This window comes from Marmota marmota, unplaced genomic scaffold, assembly GCF_001458135.2.
Source record: "Marmota marmota marmota unplaced genomic scaffold, marMar, whole genome shotgun sequence".
NCBI classification, from domain to species: Eukaryota; Metazoa; Chordata; class Mammalia; order Rodentia; family Sciuridae; genus Marmota; species Marmota marmota.
Genome location: NW_026000037.1, coordinates 46,214,371 through 46,231,270, shown reverse-complemented (window position 1 = coordinate 46,231,270; position 16,900 = coordinate 46,214,371). Strand labels below are relative to the sequence as shown.

The following is a 16,900-nucleotide window of genomic DNA, read 5'->3' as shown; positions in this document are numbered from 1 at the left end:
AAAAAAAAAAAAAAAAAAAAAAAAAAAAGAGGTGGATAAATCAAGAATCAAGAATGGTGTAAGAGAATGGAGGTATAACTCCATTGTAGTGCATTTGCTTAGCATGTGCAAGGCCCTAAGTTTGATCCTCTACACTAAGGGGAAGAGGAAGAAGAATGGCTAGAGAACAGTAGAGCAGGAATAGTAGAAGAGAGATCACTAAAGAAATCAGAAGGCAAAAGTTAGGTGGAAATTTGAAAAGAGGCCTTCTGCATCTGCTTGTCCTCAAGTGGTGAACAGTCTTGTCTACAGCGGTTCCCTCTATGTAGGTCTGCTCTCATGTCTCCTGAGATGCTTAGGCTGGGGATTGGACTCAATCCCTCCACCCTATTGTTTTCCAACCTCCAGCCCTGCTCTTGTTTTCATTTCAAGGTCCACAAGCCAATGTGATTCCTCATTACCTGACACCTGAATCACCAAGCCACTTCTTCCTTATACATACACAGAATGTATGTGCCTTGTTCTTATTTATTTATTTATTTGGTACCAGGGATTGAACCCAGCAGCCTTTAATCACTGAGACACATCCCCCAGCCTGTTTTTAATTTTTATTTTATTTATGTTATCATTTTTTTTTCACTTTTTATTTTAGGACAGGGTCTTACTAAGTTGCTTAGGACCTCACCTTGTTGCTGAGTCTGGCTTTAAACTTGCGATCCTTCTGCCTCTGCCTCCACCTCCTGAGCTGCTGAGATTACTATGAACCACTACACCTGGCTTGGTGCCTTGTTCTTAAGAAGGCACTATTAGTTGGGTGGTGTGCCTGTAATCTTGGCAACTAGAGATGCGAAGGCAGGGGGAAGCAGAGTTCAAGTCCTTTCTGAACAACTTAGCAAAACCCTGTGTCAAAATTAAAAGGGCTAGGGATATAGCTCAGTAGTGGAGTGATTCTGGGTTCAATCCCCAGTACTGCAAAACAAACAAAACAACCACCACCACATAACCATCATCTACTTATATTAAAGTTCATTGAGACTAGGATCACTGTCTTCTATGTCTGTATTTTCTATAGTGTAACACATGTGCTGAGGCTTTTAATAAAATGCTTGCTGACAGTACTGATTTTACTACTTAAAGAACTGAAAATAGAAACTGGCACTACACTACTGCACTTTCGGGAAAATGTTTAATGTATTACATAGCTCATATTCAGACACAAAGAACCACTGAACAACCTGCTCCCTTAAAGAAGTCTTTTGTTCATTAGTTGGCACTAAAAATGTCAGAAAGAATCATATTTCATCTTTAATCTTCCTAGTTGGGTAACTTGTTTCTTTTGGGGAAAGGGTTTTGAGTCCCTTAAAGGAAGAATTTTTGAAAATAACCACAAGTCAAGGAAGCGACATTCCTTTACCAGAAGATAAAGCTATTTATGTCACAACTTCATTATACCAGTATTTCTAAATTCTCACCTGCTCAACATGTAACTAAAGAGTGTTTTCAATATTATCCTGTGAATCATAGGTATATTTCTAGCAACCATCTGGAAAACTGTTGTTAGAAAAGTCTTGAGTATGTCTCAATATATGAAACACGACCTGACTGGGGTAAATCAGCAAGAAAACGAAGACTACATTACTTATTATTTTATACACGTATTTTTTATTGCTGCCACTAAAAATACAGATAACTGTGCCCTGATTTAATCAATACATTAAATACAGCATTTAGTGATTCTAAGAGTGTGGGAAAATACCTAAAATACCTCCATGATTTAACTATGTTTACATCTCTTATAATTTTGTTATTTTGAAATTTTTGCTTAATAGCTCATCTATTCCTAGTGCAAAGAAAACTATCAAACTGATTTGATTATAAATTCATAATTAGAATAGAAATCAATGTGACATAATTATATTTCAAAAAGTAAATATTTTGAGTTTAACATATTGTGAAGGTCCCTAACACATTTTTTTGTGCCATTTTATTTCTTAGGAGAAGGGCTTACTAATTAATCTGAACAGCATAAACTATAATTTGAAATTCACTGACAGATTCCATTTAGGTATTATAGAAAATTTACCTAATACCCTGTGAAAAGCAGAATATGCACCAATAAAGTACAGTGTTACCAAGTATAAATAAATAACAATTAATAAATATTTAGAACCCTGGCAGTGCAAAGTCGGAGAACACATGTCAGATGTCTTTCCACAATCACACTAGCACCTCCCCACAATTAAGGTAATGGGATGAGTATAAAATTAATGTCCAATCAGCTTACTGGGATTGTAAAGATTGTATCAAAAGTACCATCTGTCCAAACAGAAGCATGTATGTTTACAACTCATAATAAATATAGCAATATATATAATCTTGATATCAGAGGTACCATGATAAAGAAGACATTTATTTTCATGTTTGGTGAAGGGAGAGCAAGCTGGCACTTTGATAGAGTACAAAAAGAACCTGAAAAGACAATCTGTTTCTTATACAGCCCAACGATTCTCTCCTCTTTCTGAGTCACACTGCTACTTGAAGTGCAGCTGGATCTCTCAACATCAATTTTCTACCTATACACCAATTAAAAATCTATTTTAACAAAACTATGCTAGAATTTTCCATGAGAATTAGCTATGGTCTAGGATATGTAGTGTTTTCTGACTTTTTGTTGGGGGCATCTTCATTTCTACTTTCCATTTCTTATATAGAATGGCTAAGAGATGAAATGCTCTTTAGGGGTAAACTGAACATCTCTGTTATGGTCTTTATATGAGGTATGCCCCCAAAAGCTCATGTGTGAGATGATGCAAGAAAGTTTAAAGGTGAAATTATTGGGTTATCAAAGTCATAACCTAATGGGTGCATTAATCCCCTGATAGGAATTAACTGGATGGTAACTGTAAGCAGGTGAGGTGTGGCTGGAGGAGCTAGGTGAATGAGGACCTGCCCTTGGAGTTTATATTTTGTCCTTGTTGCAGAGCTCTCTCTGTCCTGCTCGGTTCCATGTCCTCATGTGCTTTCCTTCGCCACACCCTTCTGCCATGGTGTCTGCCTCACCTCGCAGCCAGAGCAGCAGAATCAGTCATCTTTAGACTAAGATCTCTGAAACTGTGAGCCCCCAAATGGTCACAGCAGCCAAAAAGCCAACACAGTACCTATTAAAGAAGAAAGGCAACAACCACCCTATGGCAGAGCCACAATAATCAGAGATAAAGTCCACTATAAAGGATACATGTAGAAATATTCAGTCATGGACAGAAGCTTACTATGAAGAGCAACAGGCTCATATCAGTCTAAATGCAATCAGCAGTGAAGATTTAGAGCTTTTCCCACACAGTATCCCACATTCAAGGAGTTCTATGCATCCCAAGGTCCCAAATACCATTATCTTATCAGACTGCTTAAAACAATGCACTTCCTCTGCTCTTTTGAGATCTATGAGAGAAACAAAAGAAGTTTGAACAGGGCATCAATGTTAATGTCAGAAAACTGATGGTCACAAAACTGAAAAATACTAAACTAAAAAGCCAAAGTCTATGTCTCTATCAAGGCCTTCAATTCATTCTTCCAAGGAGTAAAATTTTTCAAGTAGGGAAAGTTAAGCAAGGGATTGAGCTGGAAAGTATCAGGTAAAACACATCAGAAAGAATTAGTTGGAATAGTTTCATGTTGCCATCCATGACTGAGTCCCGGTTTCATGGCACTCAGTTGATCTTCACCACTGTGATAAACCATGTGGCTTTCAACTTACCTTTGACATATAACTGCCACAGGCAGCCACTGAAATTACATCACAACAAAGCCATCCCATTAACAGCATAAACTTATCTTCATACTTTACAGTGGTCAATCATACAAGAAATGCTGAGAAACAATCAGGTCTCTCTCTGCATTTAATCCATGTTTCTTGATTTGGTAAGTGGTACTAATCATTTATGGATCCATAGATCTAAACCACTGCAAAATATATGGAGCAAGATAAATATACAAAATGTAGACATGCCCAGGTGATAAGTATGTGAAGTTGACCTTCAAAGCCAAAGAAAGAACAGGAGTCAGTCAATGGCCAGATGGAGCAGACTTTATGATCACCTGGGAATTCAACTGATTGTTTCCCACCCCTTTTGTCCATAATCCCATACTGTTATTCAGAAGTGGTGGCAGCAATCTAAAAAGAACATGCCCTGTAAAGTGGGTGCAATCATCAAGAATGGCCACTAAATAAACAGTACTTTTAGAAAACTCTTAGCAGTTCTTTTCTTAACCACTTTTGATATATCTTCCCTAGTGAAAAATAAAACATTTTAACCAGCAGTTGGCTGGCCCATCATCCTAAAAGTACACAAGGTGAAATTACATCTACAGGATCTTCTTGGCAAAATTTCACATAAACACATTAGTCAGAGGAAAGAGGAAAAAGTTTCATTCTAATGTTCCTTTCTGATTCTCTTCAGGATGTTACAATATTTCAATTAACAAAGTTTTACTAAAAGGTTGAAAATAAAGATACTTGTCATTTTTTATTTATTTTAAAGATACTTAAGTAAATTTTTAAGAGGTAATTGTGTTATTTCTCCAGCATATTTCAAAAACAACAAAGAGCTAACAGTATTTAAATATAGTAGAAAGCCTATTGCCAAGAAAACCACAGGATGCAGTGATGCACATCTGTAATCCCAGCAGTTTGTGAGGCTAAGGCAGGAGGATCACAAGTTCAAAGCCAGCCACTTAGTGAGGCCCTAATAAACTCAGTGAGACCCTGTCTCTAAATAAAATATAAAAAAAAGGTCTGGAGATGTGGCTCAGTGTTTAAGCAACCCTGGGTTCAATCCCTTGCACAAAAAAAAAAAAAAAAAAAAAAAGGAGGAGGCTTGGTACTGAATACATTAGTAATCCAAAAGCACTTTTCAAAAGCCCTGAGGTTACTGACACCTATCTAAATATTTTTGTGGTTAAATTATATGTTAGCAACATATACTTAAGATCTAATAAAAACAATAGCTTCAAAGAACTCTAGAAATGGGAAGAACCTTGAAGATTATCTAGTTGAGTGGTGTTCCAAATTCCTCATTTTCTGAACCCTTTTTTTTTCTAAATAATATTGAAAGGAACACCAACACATAACAACATACAAACACAGGAGTTGCTCCTCCTGGGCTACCTTTGTCTTAACCACAACCAGTGCTGAGGCTTCCCAAAGCTTGGAGGAGGCCCAAAATGTCAAGGGTCACACTGTACAGCAAGGTGACCGGAAGCTCTGAGCTGAGATACTACCTGCCCACTGTCTTTCTCTTGGGAGCACGCTTCTTAAGGCAGGACTCTTTCAATTAAATGGCTGACCAAAACAGTACAATTCTAAAAGAAGTATGAATCAGTTCCCATGTGATTCAAAAGTACTTTCTTCACATTTCACAATCAATATTTTCAGAATTCACATTTTATAGTATAGCTTGAAGGAAAAATTTCAGGCTTATTATTATGGTTTGGATCTGGAATATTCCCCAAAGGCTCATGTGTTGAATACTTGCTTCTAATACAGTAATGATTAGAGGTGGGGTTTGGGGAAGTGATAGATCATAAGGACTTTGACCTCATTAATATATTATTCCATAGAAGGATTCACAGATGAATGGACTATAGGGAAGTGATAGAAAGGTAGATGGTAGAATCTAGCTGGAGGGAGTGTGTCCTTGGGGGCATGTCCTTGAAGACTATGCCTCATTCTGCCCCCTCTCTGCTTCCTGGCTTCCATAGGTGAAGGCTTTCCTCTGCCACACCCTTCCACCAGGATGTTTCTGCCTCACTCAGGTCTAAAAGCAATGGAGCCAGCTGACTATGGACTGAAATCTCTAAAACCAGGAGCCAAAATAAACTTTTCCTGCTTTAAGTTGGCTCTCTCAGGTATCTGGTCACAGTTACGGACGGCTGACTAGCACACTTATTATTTTCCAAATGTTTTACTTAATGTTTCAAAATGAGTGCTATTAGAACATGAAAATGTGTACCAGAGTATTCAGAAGTTTCCCTCTGAAGAGTATCTGCTGGCAGAGAGGTGGGCCTTCAGGCCCTACCTCTTGCACCTTCCAGAAACAGCAACACTCTGCTCCTCCTTCCAATTGCATTTGCAGTTGCTATTCCAGGTTGTGGCATGTACCTTGTCCCAGCTCTTTGTTTCTTACCTCAGGCTGCTGAGTTAACTTACCTGAGAAACCTTCCTTGAACCCCTCCCTCACCAACTCCCTCCTGGCCAGTATAACAAATATTCACTCCTTTTTCCTAACTCAACTTAAAGCACTTATTGCCACCTGATATATTTGTCTCATCACCCCTCACCTTGAATATAAGCTACATGAGTACAGAAGAGACTTTGTTCACTGGTTTATCAAAAGCTATAGTAGTTCCAGGCAGCATACTACAGGAGGAAAAACCTGGTCCTCTGGAAAGCCCTGGCCACATGATGTTGGCTCAGCATTGATTCTTATCCCCACTGAACTCCAGGAGTTCCTAAGGGGTTGTGTTTGGTTTTCCTGGTTGGCTTATGTTTAAGGAGTAGGTAGAATCTTAAGGCTTTGATGATCACTTCTAGGTTACCTGCTAAAAATCTGATTCTTGAACCCTGAGCTCAGTTTTGATTTTCATGTCTCTTAGATATCAATAGAGAGCCCTCTCAGATGCTCAAACTCAGCATACTCAGAGCTGAATTCATGGTCTTCCTAAACCTGTCTGGCTTACAGAGTACCTGGGTCTGAAACCATTCAAAATAGTTATCAAATTCATTCTTTGTCAAGTAAGCAGGAATAGTATAAAACTATTTTATAACTTAAATCATGCTAGTCAGGAACATGACAGGAATGGAGCTTTCTCTTAAATTCTACCTGCAAAGACTATTAAACTCTTCAGTACACTTTCTACCATGGAAGAAGAATTTTTGTTAAGACGTACTATACAAATGGTAACTTGGCAATCTATTATAACCCTTACCTGTTTCAATAAAGAGGACAGCCATTAAAAACAAAAATGAGAGATCACTGAAATTGCTGAAAAAATATTATGAAAATATTTAATATATTTGAAACTTTCATAATAAATTTTGTTAGAATATAACAAAGAATTGGAAATTCCTTTGAATTTATAACAAGTGTATAAAAGTAGTATCTAATTTACTATATGCTTATAATTCAGATAAGGTGGCAAAGCTTTCTTAATTAAAATTATAAAAACATTTAGAAGATCACAAGGCCAACTTGAATAAGTGAACCCAGTTCATTCCCGAAGAGACTTTAAGTTACTATTCTAGTAACTAATTATGTGCTACTAATAACAAGAGTGAAGGCTTAATTTTATGTTTAATTTGACTCCTATTCTTGCTGGTAGAAGGGCTAAACTATCAGGGAGATCATGATCTTTCATGATTATAAGCATGAGAAACGCAGAAATGGTAAAGATCAATAAATCAGACAACTCTCAGATATTTAATGTAGGATCAGTCAAGATTTTAAAGAGTAAATGAATTACATTAGGAGAAAGTAATGCTTATGCATTCCAACATTTTCTGAGCATCCCTCAGTATCAGGTACTTTACAGGAACCTGTTTATATTGTTTTCCTAATTTTACTACAAAGTTGATAGTATAAAAATCATTGGGAAAGCTAAATTTGCTACCTCTCAAATTATTAAAGAAATTCGCAAATGTACATTGGGTCATCTGCCAAGTTATACCAGTCATACTGTTAGAAGTATATAAATTCAAATCAAGTAAGTAAAATGCCATATCCCCCAAACAGCAAGAAAGCTAATATGGGTTAAAATGAACTTAAATATGATTTGTTAACTATAAAATCTATGGTAAATTTTTCCTATGTTCTCTTATATCTTAAACTCATTACATTTGAAAAGCACAATAAATTACTATTTATGTTCCTGGAGAAGATGGCAGATTAGAGAAAGGATGTATTTCCCAGTTATTCCTTAGCACCAGACTTATAAACTAGGGAAACTGTCCTCAACAAGGTGGGTAACTAAGGGAACTCATTGAAACTTAATACTGGACTGTAAAAGAAACCCCGTAAACACAGAAATTCAGAAACTTTGAACAAAATATAATTAATACTTCAGAGATGTGCCAGCTTGGCTGTAATGGCTGAGGGGAATGGGGAGTGCAAGCAAAGAAAGAAGACAGCCTGGCTGGTGGATTAAAAATAAAAATTGGCTTGGGGAAACCTGTGGATTAGAGAGGAAAGCTAAACAATGGACAGAGTCCCTGGGGGAAGTGGTTCAGTGAAAACCAACCCCTCCTCCCAAAAAAGTGCTGGACCCAGGGATGAATGGCTCAGCAGGAAACAGGATCACTGGCATGGAAAGCCTTTGTGGGCACTGAAACTGGCCACCAGTGCAGGAATCATCTATAAGCATTGTGCAGCAGTGAGCAGACACAGGAGACTGGGACCTCATAAAGAAAGTTGCCAGTAGTTGCCTCTTATGATCCCCAGTGTGTGCCTGAACCAGAGTGACTAAAATAGGCACAAAGAAAACTGTACCTGGATCACACAAGTTCTGGATACTAAGGGAAGAAAGTTCCCTTTGTTGCTGGTGCCTCATAAGCACTCTTGGGAAAACACCTATAGAGGCCACAGAGGAGCGTCTGTATTCTAGTGTAGATACCCAGTATTTCATATTCATAGCAGTGAAGGTGAGACCTGTGGAGTCCCTATGCCCTAAAAATGGATTTTACCAGAGGCCCTGGAGATCCAGACATCCTGTAGAGACCAGCATTTCCCCAGCAAAAGCAGGCATGGATCAAATCTCAAATACTCACCAACAGAGTTCCAAAGTTCAGTCAGTACTAAATCCCAACTACTGGAACTTCTAATTTTGAACTCTGTGCCAGCCCCCCTATAGGAATACACAATTTCTCAGCACACCCCAGTTTTTCCCACCATATATCGGGAGATTAAAAGCCCAGATCTACTATAACCAGCTGTGGCCCCTAGCCACAATGGCTGGAAGTTAGTGAGGAACACAAAGACATTGCACTTAACAACACTCAGTCCTTGCCAAGGGTGGCAACGTAAGAAATTAAGAATGAAAATCCATCCCTACCAAGAGGGAAACAAGCCTTTTTATTTCTCATTATGATTTTTTTCTCTTTTTTCTTTTGTTCTTATCTTTTGCTATTATTTTTTTTATCTCCATAGTACACCCATTTAAAAAATATATTTTTTTATTACTACATGACCAGTGTAATTCCACATCATGTACAAGCAGAAGAATGAGAAGTTATACTCCATTTATTTATGATGTATCAAAATGGATTCTACTGTCATGTATAACTATTTAGACTTAAAAAAACTTCAAAGTTTTTTTCAAACATTATTCAATTATATTTTCTTATTTTTAATATTTTCCATTCTGCAAGACATTTTTTGTATTTTATGTGTGTGTAGGTGTGTAAGTTCTGTGCCAACAGGTTCAAAAATACGCACATATATTTTCATATAATTTTAGTTTCACTTTAACTGCTTTGCTCTGCACCTGTTTATTATTTGGTCTTGGTTTGACATAGGAGGTATAATTATATGTGGGTTTGAGTTGTTTTGATCTTACATTTGCTTGTTTGCACCTTGCTTTCTGTCCCTATTATTGCCCCTTAATCAATATCTTCCCCCATAGACAGTCAAATTTTCCTTTTCCTCTTCCTTTCTTTTGTTTTGTTAATTACTTTTAGTTAATTATTTATTCTCTCCTTACAGTTGACATCTGCTACCTATCTTCTGTCTCTCTCATGATAACTTTTTAACTAATTCAAACTTTCTCTTCCCTTCCTTTATGCACTTTATGAAATTCCTAGCCTGTTCATGTTATTGTGATTATTAATACAGTAGAAGACATAACAGATACCTACCATCTAATGCCTGATCCAGTTCACAGTTTTAATTGTTGATACTGTTCTTAAATACTGATCTCACCAATATTATGTGGGTGGCAAATAGTGTTACAGATGTCAAAGTAGACATTGGAAATTTATCTTAAGGCTGACTATCTGTTGCTAACATTACTGTGATTCCTGGCTGTCCCCTTCCTATAAGAGGGGCTGGAAAGTGATTGTGACTCTTCAAGTTCACAGAGATCCTGCTGCAGAGCAATACCCACAACTCAACTAAGTTACATCGAATCTCTCCTCACCTGAGGCTCAACATTAATTAATATTACACAGAAATGGGGAGAAAAAACTCCATACCAACAAATAGGCCACAAGGAGGAACAACCAAAGAGATTCCTCAAGCCACACCCATGGGCATTTACTTATATATCAAAAACAGAGGGTAGTCAGAGAACACAAAAGGAAACAACACACAAAAAGACACATATATATAAAAAGAAGGGGAGCCCATCTCAATTGATGCAAAAGTCCAAGATCTCTGAAAACATGGGAAAACAGGCAAAGAATTCCCTCCCCCACCAAATTCAGAATCACCCAACAAAGAATATGGAAGAAGATGAAATTCCAGAGAAAGATTATTTAAAAAACTGATTATAAAAATGTTCAGGGAATTAAACAAAGACCCAAGGAATGAATAAAGAAAGCAGATAACGAAGACAAAAGACCATTTCAATAAAGAAACAGAGATATTGAAAAAATACCAATCAAAACTCCTGGAAATGAAAGACACATGAACAAAATTAAAAATTCACTTTAAAGCATCACCAATAGATTAGAATTCTAAGAAAACAGAACGTCATACAGTGAAGACAGTGTATAGGAATTTAAACACTCAGTATGCAGTAAAAAAAAAATTAAACGACCATGACCAGAATATACAAGAACTCTGGGATACATGAGAACATGGAGACACAGGGTAAAGGTATAAAGAACATTTTCAATGAAATGGTAACAGGAAACTTTCCCCATATCAGAAATAAAATAGACATCAACATATAGAAGCATGCAGAACCCCAAATAGACAGATCAGAAAAGAAATTCTCCAGGACATGTCAAAATCAAAATGATTAACATAGAAAATAAGGAAAGAATATTAAAACCTGTAAGAAAAAAAAGTCAGGTCGCATTTAAAACCAAACCAATAAGGCTCACCTCTGACTTCTCAACTCAGATTGTAAAATCAAGGAGAATCTAGAATGAGCTATCCAGACATTAAAAGAAAGCAAATGCCAGTCAAACTCTTTCAAAATCATTGAGGAAATAAAAACTTTCCATGACAAGGATAAAGTAAAAAAAAATTCATGACCACTAAGGCCAGCACTACAAAGAATACTCTAAGATATATTGCACACAGAGGAACTTAAAAACAACACCCAAAGTCCCCAAGTAGATGCAGATCATTAAAAGAGTAATCAACTAAATGAAAATCATGACAGAATTAATTACAGCAAATAGATCAAAATGACAGGAAACCACAAACACACATACATAATAATATTTAATGTAAATGGTCTCAATATCCCAGTTAAAAGACACAGATTATCAGAATGGAAAAAAAGAGAAGATCCAACTATATGCTATTTGTAAAAGATGCATCTCATAGGCAAAAGCACTCAAAGGCTGAAGGTAAGAATGGAAAAAAAAAAATTCCATGCAAATTGAGTCTAAAAACAAATAGGAGTAACTATTCTCCTATCTGACAAGTAAATTTCAAGCATGAATTCCGAAGAGACAAAGAAGGCCACTACGTTCAGGTAAAGGGAACAATCCAATGAGAAGATATAACAATAGCGAACAAATATGGTCCAAATGCACCTAACTGAATAAATAACAACACACTTCTTGACAGGAAATCCCAAATAGACCCCAGTGCAATAATACTGGGTGATTTCACCACACTCTTATCACCAATACAGATAATTCAAACATAAAATCTATAAAGATATTACTAAATTAAATAATACTATAAAATCAAATGGACCTAATGAACATCTACAGAATAGTTTACCCAAAATAGGTGAATTTACCTTCTTTTGGTAATGGAATCTTTTGCTTATGGAATCTTCTCCAAAATGAACTATATTGTAGGTTACAATTTTAAATCTTAGTAAATACAAAATAATTATATAAATAAATAAATTTTTAAAAGGATATAATTTAATATAATCCTGGTAGAAATCAATAGCAAGAAAATATTAGAAACCACATAAACACATAAGATTGGACAATAATCTTTTAAATGAAGAATGGATCACAGAAAAGTTAGAGAAGAAATTGAGAAATTTTTAGATACAAATGAGAACAGAGATACAGTCTATCAAAATCTCTGGAATAACATGAAATAAGTTGTACAAGGAAAATTTATAGCACCAACTGTCTACATTTAAAAAAATGTAGAGAAATTCCAAATAAATAAGCTTATGCTCCACCTCAAGATCTTAGAAAAGAACAAACTAATTCCAAAATCAGCAGAAGATAGGAAATAATTAATTAAGATCAGAGCCAAAATTAATGAAATTCAGAATTTAAAAAAACACAAAGAATCAATGCAACAAAGAGGTAGTAGATGCAAAAATCTTAATAAAATATTAGCAAACTACATTCAAAAACACATGAAGAAGATAGTACACCAAGATAAAGTGAGTTTCATCCCAGAGACACAAGGTTGGCTAAACATATGCAAATCATTAATTGTAATTCACCAATTAAACAGAATTAGGGACAAGAACCATATGATCATCTCAGTAGATGCAGAAAAGGCCTCTGATAACAGCAGACATTCATGTTTAAAAAGACTAGGTAAACTAGGAATAGAAGAAACTTACCTTCACTAATCCAAAGTCAATATATCATACTAAATGAAGAAAAACTGAAAACATTTAAGATCAGGAAGAAGACAAGGTTGTTCACTCTCAATACTTAAATTCAATGAGATTCTCGAAACTCTAACCACAGCAATCAGGCAATAGAAGGAAATTAAAGGGCTACAAATAGGAAAAGTAAAAGTATCTCTGCTGATGATATTATCTTATATCTATAAGACTCAAAAAAACCCAAAAATCTCTCTACCAGATGACTTCTGCATCTGATAAATGAATTCAGCAAACTAACAGAATACAAAATCAACATACATAAATCAATAGCTTGCCAATACTCTGACAGATATTTTGCTAAGAAACCATCCTTTCCCAATAACCTGAAAAAAATATGGAAATAAATCTAAGCAAGGAGGAGAACGATCTCTACAATGAAATTTATAGAAAACTGAAAACCCTAAAGATCTTCGAGGATGGAAAGACTTCCATGCTCTTGAACAGGGAGAATCAATACTGTCAAAATGGCCATACTATGAAAAGCAATATACATTATTCAATGCAATCCCCATTGAAATATCAATGACATTTTTCACAGAAATAGAAGAAAAAAAAAGTCCTTAAATTCATTTGGAAGAATAAGAGACCCAAAGTAGCTAAAGCAATCCTGAGCAAGAAGAGCAATGCTCCTGGTATCACAATACCCGATCTTAAATTATATTATGGAGCTATAGTAATAAATACAGCATGGTATTGGCATCAAAATAGACATAAAGACCAATGGAACAGAATAGAAGTCAGAGACAAAACTACATACTTATACCCATTTGATACTTGACAAAGATGCCAAAAATATATGTTGGAGAAAAGAAAGCCTTCTAAACAAATGGAGCTGGGAAAATTGCATATCCATATATGGAAAAATGAAATTAGATACCCATCTCTTACCCTGCACAAAAGTCAAATCAAACAGGACCAAAGACCAGGTATTTGACCAGAAATCTTGAAACTGCTAGATGAAAACACAGTCAAAACTCCATCTCAAAGGTACGGACACTGATTTCCTTAACAGGACCCCTAAAAGCTCAAGAAATAATACCAAAAATTAATACATAGGATGCCATTAAATTAAAAAGCTTCTGTACAGCAAAGAAAAAGTTTAATTGCATGAAGAGAGAGCCTACAGAATGGTTGAAATATCTTTGCCAGCTGCTCCTCTGATAGGGTATTAATACTCAGAATATATAAAGAAATAAAAAAAAAAACCCTAACACCAAATAAATAAATAAATAACCCAATCAAATGGGGAAAATAACTAAACAGATACTTCTCAAAATAAGAAATACAAATGGCTAACACATATATGACAAAATGTTCAATATCTCTAGCAATCAGGAAAATGCAAATAAAACTATTCTGAGATTTTAACTCACTCCATTCAAAATATGGCAATTATCAAGAATACAAATATTAATAAATGCTGGTGAGGATGTGGGAAAAAAGGTGCATGCATGCATTGTTGAAGGGAATGCAAATTAGTACAACTCTCAGGAAAGCAGTATGAAAGTCCTAAAAAATTAGGAATAGAACCACAATATGATTCAGCTACCCCACTACTCAATATATATCCAAAAGAACTAAAGTCAGTATACTATAGCAATACAGCCATTTCAATGTTTATAATAGCACAATTCACAAGAGTCAGCTTATGGAATGAGCCCAGATGTCTGTCGATAGGTGAATGAATCAAACAAAGTAATACATATGCACAACAGAATTTTATTCAGCCATAAAGAAGAATAAAATTATGGCATTTGCTGGTACATGTATGGAAATGGAACACATCATGATAAGTGCAATAAGACACACTTAGAAAATCAGGGCAGAAATTTTCTCTCTTATGTGAGAGCTACAACAAAATAAAGAAAAGAAAGCAGGAAACAGGGAGGACATCACAAAGATATTGGGATCTGTAAAGTGGAAGAAGATTGAGAGGGGAAAGAGGAGGAAATATGAAATAAATTTAACAGCATATATCAATATACCACAGGGAATTTCACCTTTATGTATATGTAGAAAGTACCAAACAAAAATAAATAAATGAATGAGTGAAAGGAAGATCAGTGGAATAGAGGAAGGAGCATAGGAGGAAAGAAGAGGGAAAGGAAAGGGAGATAGGGATTGAAATCAAATTCTATGTATATATAATTTTGTCAAAATGAACCCAACTACTATGTATAGTTATAATGCTCTAATTAAAAACAACAACAACAACAACAACAACAAAAAAACAGCACTATTTACCAAAAATCCTAAACCAATGATTCTCAAAGTGTGATCTGGCAATATCAGCAACAGCCCACACCTACTGAATCAGAAACTCTAAGAACAGGGCCCAATAATCTGAATTTTAACAATCTATCCAGGTGATTCTGATACACACTAAAGGCTGAGAATCACTATACTAAATAAAAATCATTTAGTAATACAATTAAACAAGTGCTTTTATAACTGTATATGTAAAGATGAAAGTAAGTTTATGTTCATATTTGTAGAAAATTCTATAATAAAAATGGTAGATAATTTCTTCTTTTCAAAATTTGTTCTTTTGGGGCTAGGGATGTGGCTCAAGCAGTAGCACGCTCGCCTGGCATGCATGCGGCCCGGGTTCGATCCTCAGCACCACATACAAACAAAGATGTTGTGTCCACCTAGAACTAAAAAATAAATATTAAAAAAAAATTCTCTCTCTCTAAAAAAAAAATTGTTCTTTTTAGATATACATGAAAGTATATTTTGACATAATATACATACATGGAGTATAATATTCTAATTAGAATCCTATTCTTGTGATTATACATCTGGAGTTTCACTGTGGTGTATTCCTATATGAACACAGTGAAGTTATGTCTGATTCATTCCACTGTCTTTCCTATTCCTATCTCCCCTCTTCCCTTCATTCCCCTTTCTCTACTCCAAAGTTGTATTTTTCCTGTCATCCCCCTTGTTCTGTGTTAGTATCCACATATCAGAAAGAACATTCGGCCTTTTTTTTTTTTTTTTGGGGGGGGGGGGAGTGGCTTATTTCACTTAGCATGATAGTTTCTAGATTCATTCATTTACCAGCAAAAGTCACAAAGTCATTCTTTTTTATGGCTGAGTAATAGTCCATTGTGTATATAATACCACATTTTCTTTACCCATTCATCTGTTGAAGGGCACTTTGGTTGGTTCCATAGTTTAGGTATTGTGAGTAGAGCTGTTATAAACATTGATGTGGCTGTATCACTATAGTATGCTGATTTTAACTCCTTTGGATATGTACCAATGAATGGTATAATCAGGTCAAATGGCGATTCTACTCTGTTTTCTGAGAAATTTTCATGCTGCTTTCCATAGTGGTTGCACCAATTTGCAGTCTCACCAACAATGTATGAGTGTCCCCCTTTCCCCACATCCTCACCAACATTTATTATTGCTTATATTCTTGAAAAATGCTATTCTGACTGGAGTGAGATGAAATCTCAGTAATTTTAATTTGCACTTCTCTAATTGCTAGAGATGTCAAACATTTTTTCCATATATTTGTTGACCATTCATATTTTTTCTTCTGTGAAGTCCTATTCAGTTCCTTTGCCCATTTATTAATTGGGTTATTTGGGTTTTTGTTAAAAGAGTTTTGAGTTCTTTATATATCCTAGAGATTAATGTTCTGAGTTACAGGTGGCAAAGATTTACTCCCATTCTGTAGGTTCTCTTCATATTCTTAATTTTTTCCTTTGGTGTAAAGAGGCCTTTTAGTTGGACACTGTCCTATTTATTGATTCTTGATTTTACTCCTTGAGCTTTAGGAGTCTTGTTGCAGAAGTCAGTTCTTAAGTGGACATGATGGAGAGTGGGGCTTAAACTTTCTGTTGTATGTACAAAACTATGGAATGCTTCACAGATTTGTGTCTCATTCTTGTGCAGGGACCATGCTAATCTTCTCTGTATGGTTCCAATTTTAGCATACATGCTGCCAAAGAGAGCATGATAATTTCTTCTTAACAACGCAAATAATACTGCTCTTTTAGGCTCTCAATAATTAACTCAAAAATATTTAATCTACTGAGTTTGATTAAATAGTTTCAAGAAAATGAATGGCATAATAATCTCTGCCTGGGTG

At 35.5% G+C, this 16,900-nt stretch overlaps 1 protein-coding gene and 1 non-coding gene across 11 annotated transcripts in view; both read right to left on the bottom strand.

Moving 5' to 3' along the window:
* Pkp4 (plakophilin 4) overlaps positions 1-16,900 on the bottom strand; it is a 244,665-nt gene that overhangs the window by 186,356 nt on the left and 41,409 nt on the right. The gene's annotated exons all lie outside the window — the stretch shown is intronic.
* Positions 16,660-16,766, bottom strand: LOC125619483. The gene has a single exon (XR_007351037.1). It is a non-coding gene; the product is annotated as a U6 spliceosomal RNA (small nuclear RNA).